Below are 15,836 nucleotides of genomic sequence, written 5' to 3' on the forward strand. Positions count from 1 at the left end.
CTTTACTGCTTCTCACGACGAGGCAATCTCCCTTCTGGTCGAGAGCATTAGTTTTCCCTTTTCTTGATTGACCTCTACACTAGCTACAGCCTTAGTCTTTTTTTGTTTTGCAGAACATTCCCTAGTGAAATTACCAGCTTGGCCACAATAGAAACATATGTTTAATTTGCAGCAACATTCATTTACCTCATTAGATAGTGGACCTCTTATACCTACTATCTGCTTAGGTGCTGTATCAAGAGCCATACTGTCTGACTTCTTCTTCTCGGGTTTTACAGCAAATCCTGTGGTGTCACTGCAAGACCAGTCACCCTTTTGCTCACCAAATTGTTGAACTAGCTTAACCACAAGATCACTAAATCTGCTCAATCATTGGGCAGATCAACAATGTGTGAGAGGGAATCTTTAAATTCATCTCTAAACCCTCAATACTATAAGGATGTTGCTTTCTCTTCCGGACAGTTAATTTCTTCCACCAGTCAATTGAAAGCAGTGATATAAGGCAGCAGGTCCTTTGAAGCATGTCGAAGTAACTCATTGTCAGTTGCTTGGATAAAACATGTTTTGCAAATAATTTGGTCATGGCATCCTTAACCCCTTCAGCGCTGCGCGGATTCCCCCGCGGTGCTGAAGGGTTCGAGCGCGGGCGGGGCCATGACGGAACGGTTCCGTCATGAGCACAGCTCAACCGATGCTCATGACGGAACCGTTCCGTCATGGGCATGGAAGGGGTTAAAAGCAGATTAGTTGTACAAAAGGGAATTGTTTGTTTCTATTTACCCCTTTGCTGCTAGGCCTCCCCCTCCCTGTGCTAAACCTTTTTATTCCTATTTGTGGTAGTTCACACTTTGGCCCCATATCTTTTTGTCCACATAAGGTATCCATGCCAATTTTGCATCCTTCTCTACAAACATACTGAGGATTCTAAAGGTATCAATGGTTTGTGGATTCACCTAGAAGGGACCAAGAAATATAGCAAAATGTTGTTTGTTTGTGGAAAAATGGGGGAAAAGTACTGCAGAAGTAAGCATCTGTTTTTTCCTTGTAAATGGTATCAACAAAGTGTTTGTGGTGCTAAAATCACCATCTTCCCAGCTTTCAGAGACAGGCAGACTTTTGTCAGAAAGCCAACCTTTTCTTCACAGTTTTAGCTGTTTACTGGGACATAGCCTATTTTTCCAATTTTGGTGCTTTCAACCTCCTTCCAGTTATTGGTAGAAATGGGTGTGAAAGCAATAATGGATACCAGAAATCTATGAATTTCTATAAAATGTAAGTACATTTCTGAATTCAGTAAGGGGCCATTTGTGTAGATCCTTTGAGGTTTTAGTATAGAAACTAACAGTTGAAATCAAACATTTATGAAATTGAGTTTAAAAAACCACTCATTTGTGCCAACTTTTTCACCTGTAACTTCTTCTAAGTATGACAGAGTTTTGAAAGCAATATACAGTTATGTTTGATGGACTGTTCTGGTTGCAGGGATATATAGGAATTGCAGGTTCACCAAGAACCCGAGGTACCCAAAACCAATAACTGATCTGCGCCTCGTAATGGCTTTTCATTGAGTACAGGGAATAAAGCAATTCATTTGGTAAAATATAAAGAGTTAAAATTAGGTATCAAGGAAACCTATTTATTTCTGAAATGGGAAAAAAGTATACAGTTTAGAAGCAGTGGTTATTTGAACATATCCGAAAATTGTGAGTGCCCATACTAGCTTGTAAATTAGAGGACATTTTTCAAAATTACTTCTTTTATACTCATTGGGCCAGGATGGGGTGACATGTGGGGCTCTCAACAAGTTTTGTAATACAGAATCCCTTGCATACCTCAAACCTTGTAAACAAAAAACATGTTTTCCTCACATGTTTGTGATGGAAAGTTCAGCAATGTGTGGAGAGTCACAAACATCCACCCATCCAGCATTACCCAACTCTCCCTATAAAAATAGTACCTCACTTGTATGGGTAGACCTAGTACTCGCAGCATGAAATGGCCCAAGAACTATTGTGGAGACTTCAAAATTATCGATCACAAAACAGACTTTGGTTTTATGAGGGAGTCACCTGCATTTTTGGTCCCAGGCTCAGCAGGCATCCAGAGAAACCTACCAAAACGCAGACATTTCTGAAAACTAGGCAGCCAGGGGAGTTTGGGGAAGTGTGGCTTGCATGGATCTCCCAACGTTTTCCTACCCAGAATATCCTGCAAACTTCAAATATAGTTTAAAACATGAATTTCCTACCACTCAGCATTCCCATGTCTTCCAATAAAAATGCTACCTCACTTGAGTAGGTGGGCCAAGTACCAATGACAGGGAAGGGCACAAAACGTATTGTGGAGACATCAGAATTATCTATCACAAAACGACCTGGTTTTGCAAGAGGGGTCCCTTCCCTGTTGCGGGTACGTGGCCCACCCACACAAGTGAGGTACTATTTTTATCAGGAGACCTGGGGGAACACTAGGTGGTAGGAAATTTGTGTCAGCCCGGTGACCTCCCAAATAAGAGATTACAAACGCTACTTTAGCAGCATCACTGGGGAAGGCCTGAGGTTTGAATAGGAAATGTAATTGCCATTGACTCATAAAGGCAGCACATTTAACTGTCACCATGGAAGGGTTCTGGAGCTGCTAAAGGCACAGAATTGGGTGTAGAGACACATACATGCGGATTCTGGTCAGTAGTTGTAAATGCCCCTCTCTGAAATGGTTCTCCAAACACAGGCTAGGTCAAAACTGACTATTCTTGGGTTTAGTATTCCTCCATTGGGTGAAATGGGTCCTTTTCATTGCAACTCTTCCGTAAGTGTTTCATTTTCTGCTTTAACCTAATCAAATCTAGTTGCAACTGCTGCATTAACAGATTGTTAGTGCATTGAGCTCCCCTGATAAGGCATGTGCTAGATCATCCATAAATATTTGGTTTTGATTGGTCATGGCAGCACCCACAAGGAATGTCTGGTGTGTGACTTAGCCTTCTGTCATAAGCCACCTACCTGGATCCCAGATGATTCCACTGAGGTCACATTCTTATTGTTTATAGCAAGGAACAGGTGCAGTTGATTAATTTGATGAGGCTGTCTTCTAGAAGGTGTTTTAGAATGTTCAAAAATGTCACATTCTACTTGAGTATAGCAAGGAACAGTTTCAGATGATTAATTTAATGAGGCTGTCTTCAGGAAAGTGTTTTAGAATGTTCACAAAGGTCGCATTCTAATTGCTTATGGAAGGAACAGGTGCAGGTGTTTAGTTTGATGAGGGCTGTCTTTCAGAAGGTTCATGTTGAGGTCACCTATACAGGTTGCTTGATGCCTATTCTGGTGGAATTTCTGGATGTTTTCATGGCATCTGAAACCTGACCTTGCATATGCTTAGTAAAAAAAATGAAAAAGCTATTAAGCCTTATCAAACAAACCACTGAACACCTGCTGCAGCTAGCTATTACTAAGAACATGTACTATGGTCAAAAGTCAGGGAACAAGACGTTTGCTCATTCATAAGTGTTGGGAGGAATGATATGAGTCACACTGGTTCATTGTGATAGTCAGGAGAGGTGAGCTGTGTCAGGAATCCTGATAGCTGCGCAGACGTTCTGACATGCAACCTTCAACCTCCAGAAAGGGCAGTCCTGTTGACTCACAGCAGCCAACACCATCATTATGATCAGCTACACCAGTAACAAAAGAATCTGACCCAATATTTGCAATTGCTTGGTTTCAAGTGGCAGAGCTTATGTCAAGTGCATAGACGAATGCAACAGAGGTCAAGCAAGTGGCAGCAACAGTGACCATTCAGATGGTCAAGATTATCTGGATGACCCAAAGAGGTCTACCTATATCAAACCCCATTGGTCTATGGATATGGGAAGATAAGACAATGGCCAGAGTTCAGCACGCTGTCAACAAAGTATCTGGTTTGGTTGGTTGTCAGTGTCTCTTTTGCGTATGTGTTCAGTGCTGCTGGCACAGTTGTTACAGTCAGAGGGTCCAGTCTCTCCCCTCAAGATGTGGAAAGATTGTCCTTGATTAAAGTGAACCAACACTTCATACCGCAAGATTACACTGTTCCTAAAACAGCACAGGAAGAGGATGAGGGTGATTGGTCAGAATCAAGTGCCTTAGCTGACCAACTTCTAGGCAACCCCCCTGATTTTGAGGATGAATTCTACTTCCCTAAGTACTAGTCCACAACAAAACTTGCATATATTATCATCAAAATGCTTTGGAAAAAAAACTATATAGAAGAGCATTCATATATTTGCTATCAGATTGACTTACATAGAGCCACATATTTAGTCACATGTATGGAGTGGACCAGTGTGCACACAAGAAGCTTTCCCATTCGCTTAAAGGATATAAGACAAGGCATCCTGAAGGAAGGTGGAGAATTATGATGGTTAGGTTTCACCGTGAAAAAATCTCACAATACCCCAAACATGGTCCTTGGATTCACAATAATGAAGCCTTAGCTCATTTGTGACATGGTGGCAAAGAGCAGTCAGGCTTTACTAGAGGAAGATGTATTGACATGACTCGAAAGAAATCCTACACCAATTTATAAAAATAAAGCAGATATTTATATACATTTATTAGATAAGTATACCCAGAACTATGGATTTGAGAAGCAATATTAAATCAGTGCAAAACAGTACTGGAAAAATTTCCCTGCAGTCAATGATAAAAAGCACTAGTGATAATCAGTGACTTTCAGGTCGATTTGCTTGGAACCCAAGGAAGGCAGAGATTATGTGGTCCGAGGACCAAGCCTGGACAGGCAGATTTATTTGTACCTGGTTCGAGAAGACAGGGTCCAGAATTGTCGTGGCTGTCCTTGCGACTGAAGTGGGTTCAATGGGAGAGAAGGTTTTATTGCTTACATGGTGCTGGTAAGGAACCGGGTGCAAAAAGGCAACAACAAAGCCACTGCTGATGTCGGATGACAGTTTTGCAGAGTTCTCTAGTGTTGTAGCATCAAGTAAAGTGGGTGAAGACCAATAAACCATGGCAGCTGTAAACTCAGCTAAAAGATATTTCGACACCCGGTGGTCTGTGGAAAAACGGCAGCCACCTGAAAATTAGTTGAGGTCAGGACTACGATTTCTATAATGCAGTGGACCATCTACTGGACCATCTAGTTTTGTATGATCCTTTAGAGGGCCTGATGGTCAGTGATCCTTTTGTTAAGGAACTTTCCTTTTACCTCTAGTGTGTGAGGCACTAGTGCCATATTGCAGGGGAGTCTGGAGCAGTCTTTGGCTCTCAAAGTGGTCCCCCTGGCTGAGGGAACCGGGCTTTAGTCCAGGACGAGTCGCAGTCATGCAGTTTCAGGAAGGTTGCCACAGGTGCAGAGTATCACATCTTTACTCTGTGCAGATTGTGTTTTCACAGACATAGATCTCCACTTTGTCCTTTGTCGCAAGTCATATCAGAACTGTGGTTCTGGGGTCAGGGGTAGCCCTTAAATCCTAGATTTATGTGTGTAAGGGATGAGGGGGCAAGTGGCCAATGGGCTACTTCCCCCAGCGGCAAAACTGCCCCTGAAGTGACCACATCTGGGTGTGTTGATCACCTTTTCTACCCATAACCCTTTATTCTACCACTTTTAAAAATGACGTAAGTCTTCCTCAGCTGTACAGACCATGTAGCCCATCCTAAAGGTGTAGCTCGCCTTGTGGGGTTGTACACCTCCTGAATACCTAATTTTTCCACATGCCCAGCTGCAAATGTGCCTGGGACATTAGGAAGTCTGTTTCCTCCTACGGAAGGCTACCTGGTTGCATATCACAGGTGGTGAAACCTTGATGTACCACTTCACCAGCCATCCTGTCAGAGAGGGAGGTGTGACCTCCTTCCCATCCAGGCCATTGTTTCTGACTTCTGGGAAAGTTCACACCTCCTGGCAGGGGGTAGATTCCTGTCTTGAAAGCAGCAGCTGTGGGCTGGCAGCTAGAGCACAGAATCATTTAATAGTACAGGCCACTATGAAGACATATAAGCTTGCACCTCATGTCCACACCCTTAATATAATGTAACTGACATAGATTAAAAAATAGTGCATTGACCTTGCCACACATAGTGAGGGTAAAGTCGACTTCGAGCAGTGTGCGCTGCTCCTGCAGTCTTCAATGGCAGGCTTGCTGTCAGCAGTTTACTTGGGTCACTCAGGTTGGCACAGACAGTGCTTCATGCCTTGTTGACAGATTTAACACATATGCCCTGGGTACCATTGTTACAATACACTAGAGACATATAAGGGGGTTAAAGTCTTTGTCAGTTGGCGTTACTAATTCAAACATATTATTTTTTGGTTAGAGAGCACTGGCACTGGAGCCTGGGCTGCATGCTCCATTGCACTTTCAGAGTCATAATAACCATCAGCATTGGAGCACAAGGTGGAGCAAAAACTGGAAGGCATGACCATACAAAAAGGCCACTTTCCAACAAGACCCCCTAAGAGCAACTTATCTATCCCCTTGTAGTTCTCATCATCGAGGTGGAAAACCCTGGAAAGGTCATCTGCATTGGAATAATCAGTCCCTGGTCTGTGTTCCATTGAAATGTCCATATCATGTAGTGAAATGGACCACCTCAACAATTTGGCATTCTCTCCTTTCATCTGCATCAACCATCTGAGAGGTCTGGGTAGGTTTGAACTTTGAAGGTAGTCCCAAACAAGTATGGTGTCAGATTCTTCATAGAACAAACCAAAGCAAAGTATTCCCTCTCAATAGCACACTGACGCTACTCTTCAGGGAGGAGTCGCCTGCTGATATAGGCAACTGGTTGAATCTGGCCCTCAACATTTATCTGTGAGAACACTGCTCCGATCCCATGTTCAGAAGTGTCTGTTTGGATAGTAAACCCTTTCCCATAGTCTGGTGCCTTTAAGACAGGTGCTGAGCACATAGCCTCCTTCAGGGTGTCAAAGGCCTTTTGGCATCCTGTGGTCCAGATGACTTTCTTGGGCTGCTTTGTGGCTGTAAGTTAAGTGAGTGGGCCCATAATAGTCAGATACTCCTTCACAAATCTGCTGTAGTACTGTGGTAAATAAAATATTACGCTCTATGTATTTCAGAATATCAATAGGATCATGCATAAAGCAAGAGGCTGAGTCTGTGGTATCAGGTTCTAAAAGGGCTTTATTCCAATAACTCGAGTCAAAGGGAGAATATTACCATCACCAAAAAAGGATCTGGAAAGGGACTCAAAAGTATTCTCAATATTCTCAAAACATTATTCACAGAGTACAGTATATATACATTTCTCAATTGTACGTAAGCAAAAGAGCAAGAGAGAATGAGATAAGAGCATGTGGGCGTGTAAGTAGGCGTGAAGGTGGGCGTCCATGTGGGCGTCCACTTGATGATAATGGGTAATTTGTCATGTGTGGGTGGATACCTGGAGGGGGTTGCGTGATCTGCTGGAATTGTACTGGAACTTTGCCTTACTTGTGCTCAACTCGAGCATGACGTGTAACTGACGTGGGGAGGGTTGCTATGCAACCGGACAAGTCTGGAAGTGAGGCCTTCAGTGAGTGAGGCCTTCAGTGTCAAGACGACCAGCACATCTTGTATTATCTGATATCCGATGTCTGGAGCAGGGACTGATTTGTGACATAGGTTGCTCATCACCAAGAGCCGATGTGGCATCTATTTCTTCATTTACTTCATTTACTGCAGAGGCCTTACATGGGGGCTATGGGCTTTTTACTGACGTGAGCTTTGCAATCTCACAAAGAGAGACAGTAGGGCTGGGCTCCCTCCTTGCAGATGGGTCGCGTTCATTCCTCCTTCACCAGGCAAGAATGTGGTTTCAGTAAGAGTAAGCAGATAACCGTGCTCAATACTGTCTCAGCACCTCGGTCGGGGCCCCTTTGGCTGAGGCCCAAGTGTGCAAGGCCAAGGAGACGTAGCTGCAGCTTTCAGAGCGTTCTGAGGCATGAAACCTCTTTTCGGCTCTGGCTGAGTCATAAACATGGGCTTCATGAAAATGCAGGAAAACATGATGAAAAACGTGTAGGCCTCAATACAGATTTGTCGTTTCTCTCATGGGAGACTGGATGATGGCAGGCCACGTTATAGCATAAGCATCATGATAGAAAGGCCATGGAGGGGAAATACATAGGTTACATGTATGTGCACATAAGCGTTCGGGGGGGGCACTTGGGGACACATAGGCCTCATAGATTTTTATTTTCCTCATTCCCTCCTTGTACCTTAGTGAACCCCCTATGTAACGTCTATTTTCATGAGACAGTCGATCTGTTCTTGCAGCATTATTTTTCCATTTTCAATGCTTTGTAAATAGGGATGTGGAACACATGCAGTAGCACACAGGCCACAAATGGCCGGGCCACACTGCAGACATAGGCAACAACTGAATATCATTAATAGTATCAACCCACAGACGGTCAACACTTTCCATCCCCAAGCCGATATTAATCCCCAGAGCCAACCGGACCATGTCCACGTGCCTGGGTCTTGATGTATGTTTTGGGCAATCTTGTGGAGCCTTGTTATTGCTTTGTATTCTTTGGCATCACCGTTGATGGATGTCATTAAGGCAAACCATGCTCCGCAAGAACCATTATGGGAGAACGGAAAAGGAAAAAGAGGCAACACTCCCTTTACCTTCTGATACGGGGGAAATCGGCCACAGACCCAGCAGTCTGTAGCATTGCTAGTCTGATGTGAATGGTGCAGCATCTGAATAAAGGTATTGTTGCGTAAGGCAAGTTGATATGATAGCTCATGGGATGGCAGATCACTAAATGTGTGCTTTATGGTATCATTAGTGGAGGAGTATAAAAGTGAGGCAATAGGAGGAAAAATAGCATGTAGTATTAAGCTGATACATATTATCGTGATGCACATCTTGCTCTTTTTATCAATGTTATTGTCCAAGATCTTATGCAAGCCAGAATACATGTTCAACCGCTTCACCACCTAGTGGACTTAATTGATCAAACGGGTTCTGACTTTTAAGATCAAAGTTTAGCTTTGTGGAAACTTCTGGGGAGTCTCCTCTAGAAAATGGTGTTCAAAGTCCAAAGTCCAAGTTCAAAGTCTTTTTCCTTTGTAAAAGAGTGGTGAAGGTGCAACCATCCTTTCCGCCCTTTGACTTTAACGGCCGTCCCCGTGGTCCAGAGCACTGACTTTGGCGCCTTCCATCCAGGAGCGATGGAGTATTCTTTGACCTGGGTGTTGTCAGGGAAGGCGGCAGCAACCTGCGAACAACAAGAGAGTAGTGCAGACATCAAGGAAGCCAGGTAATCTGTCAGCATCAGTAATCTTTTAGGCATTGGAGTGCCCCACATATTTGGTGGTCTACCAAAGACCACTTCATAGGGAGATAAGCCTGTTCTAGAATGAGCTACCATTCGCATGTAAAAGAGAACCATATATTCTGTAAGCTGTCTAGCATTGCTTTCTCTCCTAAGTGTGCAGGACTATGTGCGGTATTTATAATCACTTGTACCATCGAATCAGGAAGAAACCATGTGGATTTGCCCTTATTCATCCAACCCTGATCAGTCAGTACCCCTCCTTGTTCCGACCATTTCTTTAATTCGTCCATAGTAGCATGTGTCTGTATGTCTTGTACATCCTTGGAAGGATCCCTAACTGTCATGGCTTTGGACAGTGATAGTATCTGTGATTTTGTCATGTCTAGTGGGGTCTGAACTGTCTGTTTAGCTGTTCGGTCTGCCAGATCATTGCCTTGGGAAATGGTATCTGTGGCTCTAGTATGTGCTTTACATTTTAGGATAGCTATGGCTGTTAGTAAATGTATCGCTTCCAGAAGGGCTTGAATATGGGGGCCATGCTGTATCTTGGCCCCATGAGAGGTCAAGAAACCTCTTTCTCGCCACAGAATCGGTGTAAATGTTTACTCTCAGGTGCTTTAGCTCTTATGCACGCTTGTGTCAGGGCGATGAGCTCTGCTGCTTGTGCTGACAATATGTCTATTCTTTTAGTCTCTATTATTACAGTATCAGTAGTCACTGCATATGCTGCCACTAATTCTCCCGCCCCTGTCCTCATGCATGAGCCGTCAACTTATAGTGTTAGGTCGGGGTCTGGGAGTGCAACGTCTGTCAAGTCTTGTCTTGGTTTAGTCACGGTATGTATTACTTCAACACAGTCGTGTGGTGAAACGCTTTCTGTACTGGAGGGCAAAAGGGTAGCAGGATTCAGTATGTTGCATCGTCTGATCTCTATGTGTGGTTGAAATAACCTTGGCTCATAGCCTGTCAGTCTAGCTACAGTCAGGTGTTGTGTTTGTGTCCGGTTCAAGAGAACCTCTACTGCGTGTGGTACTTGTACTGTCAGAGGGTGGCCCAGCACTATCGAGTCACTTTGTCTTATGGCTAAGGCCGATGCTGCAACTGATTTTAGGCACGCAGGCAAAGCCTGTGCTACTGGGTCTAATGTACTAGAAAAATAAGCACAGGGCTCGTGTTTTCCTGCATGATCTTGTGTTAGGACAGATAGTGCTGTTCCATCCCGCTCTGTCACAAAAAGCATAAACGATTTGTTGTAATCAGGGTTTGCTAAAACTGGTGCTTGACATAAAGCTCTCTTTAATTCTTCAAATGCCACAGTGTGTTCTTGTGTCCAAGGGAGGACTTTAGTAGAAGCTGTATTAGGGGCTTGGACTAATACCCCTGAAAGATCACAATAAAACATGGGAAAAAGGGGAAAACACCATACCTATTTCCTCGGCTTAATTTCTAAGGGGGCTAATTTCTAAGGGGCTTAATTTCTTAAGGGGCTAGCGGGAAGCGAACATCCTCAGGGGCCAGCAGAAAGCCAATATTCTCCTCCTTCCCCCCCTTTTTGACAGGAGGAAATCTGAAACAGATTTCACTGCTGTCAAACACTATCAAACCCTGTGTCTTGTCAACACTATTAATCCCTGTGTGTAGCTACTGGGCGTAAGCAAAATTATAGGAGATACACAGCGTATTTGAAACGGCGAGAAATCCTTCAAATTAATGTACAAACCTCATTGTGTTAGCTCATAAGCTGGCCAAATGACATCTCATATGCAAATGTCCCTATTACATGAACCTACACCAACCTGAAGTCAATATTAATGCTAGGAGGCCCTAATAGGAATGCTAAATTACCTAAATATTCGGAAAACCAAGTTTAAGAACAGTTGTTAATGTTGATAATTAATAATTCATCTGCTAAAAAAAATCAGTCATTTTGCAATAATTTCCACCTACACAATAAACAGCCTAATTTAAAAACAAGTCAACTTTTGGGGCCACCACTTACAAGAATGAGCTTACTAAAGCAAACTTTAAAAAGGAAATCCTGTCAGATATTTTCTCATTACCCTAAATACCGAGCCTCATTTGTCACTCTGGGGTGGCAGTCCTTATTTAAAACAGGCCTTTCAAGAGGTAAGATGCGAGTGCACAGATCATAATCGTTCCTCAATGTCCAATCTGGAAACATATGACCGAGGCTGCCTGTCTATAAGAGAAAGGCAGTCATGTGATACATATTTAAGTCTTGCATAACTATTTTCTTCTTTTATTCATCACCAATACCAATTAGACATGCACTGATAACGTGTTGTCCGCTATTTTGACAGCATGATAAAGGTAATATCATGTCTGTGAAATTTAGTAATTGTGAACAAGTTCCAGCCAAGCGCTGCGCAAAGATTTACGTCGTCACGTCCATCTCCGTAACGCCCAGGAGAACTTGTATTAATGCCAAACATACTGGTCAATACAACACAAAAACAAAACATATATAAAATACATATGCCAAGCCATCAGTATACCAAGCACAGAAAGCATAGACAATTACACTAACATATATAAATGAGCAGCGATGCGCAATTACAGTACCTACAGCTCAGAGGCGAACATTCTGGCCTGCTTAATTTGTCAGGCTTATAATCAATAACTGATTTACCTGCCCTATACACCCCCATCTGAAATCACCGTGTCAAGTCTGACACACAGAATCAGCAAGAATAATCAAAAACGAAGAACACACGAACCTGTTTTTTTTTTTTTATAAAAATGAGCTATGCATCTTCGTCAACACAATGTACCCTAATGTTCCAGACGAAGACGCACCTCTCATCTCTCCTCACAGACCTTTAACCACTGGATCATTTATCCAATGCAACTGGTGGCAGCTTGTGGCCACAATTAAAAAACGTCTGAATTTGAAAATCGTTTTTATATAGGCATATAGCCCTTAAAATTCCAAGCAAGAGCAACATTTTACTTTCTGGCCAGAAGCAATATAACATTTGCTAAAAAATAAAACAAATCTTCTCCATAGACATTTCCCCGGGGCACTGGTTTAGCACAGAATAGACCAAGGGAATCTTTCTCGACTTACATTTCTCAGCTGCCCTGTCTTATCAGAGAAGCTAAAAATAGCCCCTCAGCGCGGCCTGAGCCTGGGCTGCCAGCCATCTTTTTTGTTTTTCCTACTCCTGGCCCCCAAGGCTCTCCGGCTGCAGGCATTACACAGATGCGATGTCAGAGAAGCTTTCTAAGCAGTGCCTCTGTTCCGCTCCTCTCACCGGCCCCCACCTACACTGGCTACAAGGTCAGAATCTGTCTCCGATTTCTGTATCACATTCTGCTCTACACAGCCCCCACCTTCTCCTCACTCTGAAGCTGTCAAAGACAAAAAGACTACTCAATTCCATAAAAACTGCAATAATTCGCCCAATTGAAAAATTATTTTTATATACAATTTGCTCTCAGGGGGTCATAATCTTACCGTCTTGACCCAGCACATTGGCTCACTGGACCACCAAGAACACAAACCTGGATTCTGGAACAATTTTGCAAATTCGAAATACCCACAATTCTTTTTTCAAGCTAAACTTTTCACTAATTATTTTTTCGTTAACACTTTGTACATTAGGGGTGTCATCAAATCACAGGTGTTGTTATTACCCTAGCTACACCCCTCTCAAGTCCCTTTTAACAACGTAATCAAATGTTGGACCATGAAAACACCAGCTATGCGCTGTTCGTTTGGTGGGAGGCTCAAGAACCTTTGGGCTACTATATCATTATTATATGTATCGTGGTACTTGCGGTGGCACTCTAACTGGACCTTCTACTGGGGCCACTCTTGCTAGGTCCTCTGAAAGGACGGGATAAATACCAGCAACGTCAGTATTTCTTTCTCTGTCAGCCTGCGCTCATTTTACCTGCTCCACTTCCTCCTGTAACATCTTTTCCTTGGCTTTTCCAGACTCCAGTCTACTTCTCTCTGCTTCGTGAAACACTTACTCTGTCCTCCTATGTGACTCCTTGCGCCAAAACTCAATGGCATCCTTCCGAGCTGGTCTACATTTTCTCTTTCATAAGAGTGTTTCGTTGTCTGTCTACTTGTTCTGCTTTTACTCGGATACCTTCCTCAACTAATACGTTTTCTCGGACTTTGTCTGAATCCTCCCTACTTTTCTCTTCTTTTCTGAGCGCTTTCTCTGTGCGTCTATGCAATTCTTTACGCCATAATTCAATGGCATTTTTCTGTGACTGTCTGGCTGTCTTTTTCCATAACTCTTCTTCTACTCTCATGATGCAATCTGCATCCCAGGTCCCAGCTGCGGGCCACCTCTGACTTTCTGGTAAATCCTTGGTGTAGTCCACCCATAAGTCAAGAAATAATACGGCATCTAGGCCATGCTTATGATACATAAAGTACCCTGGAGTGTCCCTAGGTGGAATGGGAACAGCTTCCTCGAGTACCCCTTTTCTAGTTTTGATCTGTCTTAATTTTGAAAAGAACGGCATCTTTTAAACTTTGCTACTTGATTTTGAACACAATAAATTACAATAAACACAATAATGAACACTCATTCATACCACAATTTTTAAAACATATTAAAACATTTAACATTTAACATTTAACGAATGATGATAACTAATAGGAAACTAGTTACTGACATAATACTAACACTAGAGAATACTGAATTATATGCAAGACATACTAGATATACTGCTAAACAGTACAGATACACTGCTGAAACAGTGCAGACCGGATTTGTGTACCCAAACCCGTCTTGACCGGCACAACCTAATGTGCACGTCTAACTGCCTCCCCAGCAACGGTACTCACCGGGTAGCACGGAACGGAAGGCCTCGGAACTGAACTGGACTAGACCAAACTGGACTGGACTGGACTCGACTCGTGACTTGGATACTTCGGAACTTCGGAATCTGGTGGGCCTCTGTATACCTCGGACACAGCTCTCTCGCAGGTGGGCTCTGGGTAGGACAATCTGCGTTCCTCACCGCCTCGTATGGATGCCTGGTCGCAGTCTGTCCCCTTCGTTGGCCTGAGGGAGTTGGCGGGAGGACCCGCGACGTGCGCGCTTGAAGTCCGTCACGGCTATGGAAGGGGGCAAAACTGGACCTTCATCTCCGGCGTGTGGGGAAAGAGATGTAACTGTTCGGGCGCCATTATGTGGTAAATAAAATATTACGCTCTATGTATTTCAGAATATCAATAGGATCATGCATAAAGCAAGAGGCTGAGTCTGTGGTATCAGGTTCTAAAAGGGCTTTATTCCAATAACTCGAGTCAAAGGGAGAATATTACCATCACCAAAAAAGGATCTGGAAAGGGACTCAAAAGTATTCTCAATATTCTCAAAACATTATTCACAGAGTACAGTATATATACATTTCTCAATTGTACGTAAGCAAAAGAGCAAGAGAGAATGAGATAAGAGCATGTGGGCATGTAAGTAGGCGTGAAGGTGGGCGTCCATGTGGGCGTCCACTTGATGATAATGGGTAATTTGTCATGTGTGGGTGGATACCTGGAGGGGGTTGCGTGATCTGCTGGAATTGTACTGGAACTTTGCCTTACTTGTGCTCAACTCGAGCATGACGTGTAACTGACGTGGGGAGGGTTGCTATGCAACCGGACAAGTCTGGAAGTGAGGCCTTCAGTGAGTGAGGCCTTCAGTGTCAAGACGACCAGCACATCTTGTATTATCTGATATCCGATGTCTGGAGCAGGGACTGATTTGTGACATAGGTTGCTCATCACCAAGAGCCGATGTGGCATCTATTTCTTCATTTACTTCATTTACTGCAGAGGCCTTACATGGGGGCTATGGGCTTTTTACTGACGTGAGCTTTGCAATCTCACAAAGAGAGACAGTAGGGCTGGGCTCCCTCCTTGCAGATGGGTCGCGTTCATTCCTCCTTCACCAGGCAAGAATGTGGTTTCAGTAAGAGTAAGCAGATAACCGTGCTCAATACTGTCTCAGCACCTCGGTCGGGGCCCCTTTGGCTGAGGCCCAAGTGTGCAAGGCCAAGGAGACGTAGCTGCAGCTTTCAGAGCGTTCTGAGGCATGAAACCTCTTTTCGGCTCTGGCTGAGTCATAAACATGGGCTTCATGAAAATGCAGGAAAACATGATGAAAAACGTGTAGGCCTCAATACAGATTTGTCGTTTCTCTCATGGGAGACTGGATGATGGCAGGCCACGTTATAGCATAAGCATCATGATAGAAAGGCCATGGAGGGGAAATACATAGGTTACATGTATGTGCACATAAGCGTTCGGGGGGGGCACATGGGGACACATAGGCCTCATAGATTTTTATTTTCCTCAGTACCCAATAAAGCCATAGAAAGCCATGTCTTGGGTTAGGGTTTTGTGAGCCTCCCACTCCAGAGTGGTCTGGACCTTGGGTTGGAAAGGTTGGGCTTGGCTTCCACCTACAAGGTGGCCCAAGTACATAACAGAACTCTGCCCAATCTGGCACTTGCTGGCCTTGATAGGTAGGCCTGCCTGATGTAGGGCCTGTAAAACATCC

The sequence above is a fragment of the Triturus cristatus genome, chromosome 6 (genome assembly GCF_964204655.1).
Source record: "Triturus cristatus chromosome 6, aTriCri1.1, whole genome shotgun sequence".
NCBI classification, from domain to species: domain Eukaryota; kingdom Metazoa; phylum Chordata; class Amphibia; order Caudata; family Salamandridae; genus Triturus; species Triturus cristatus.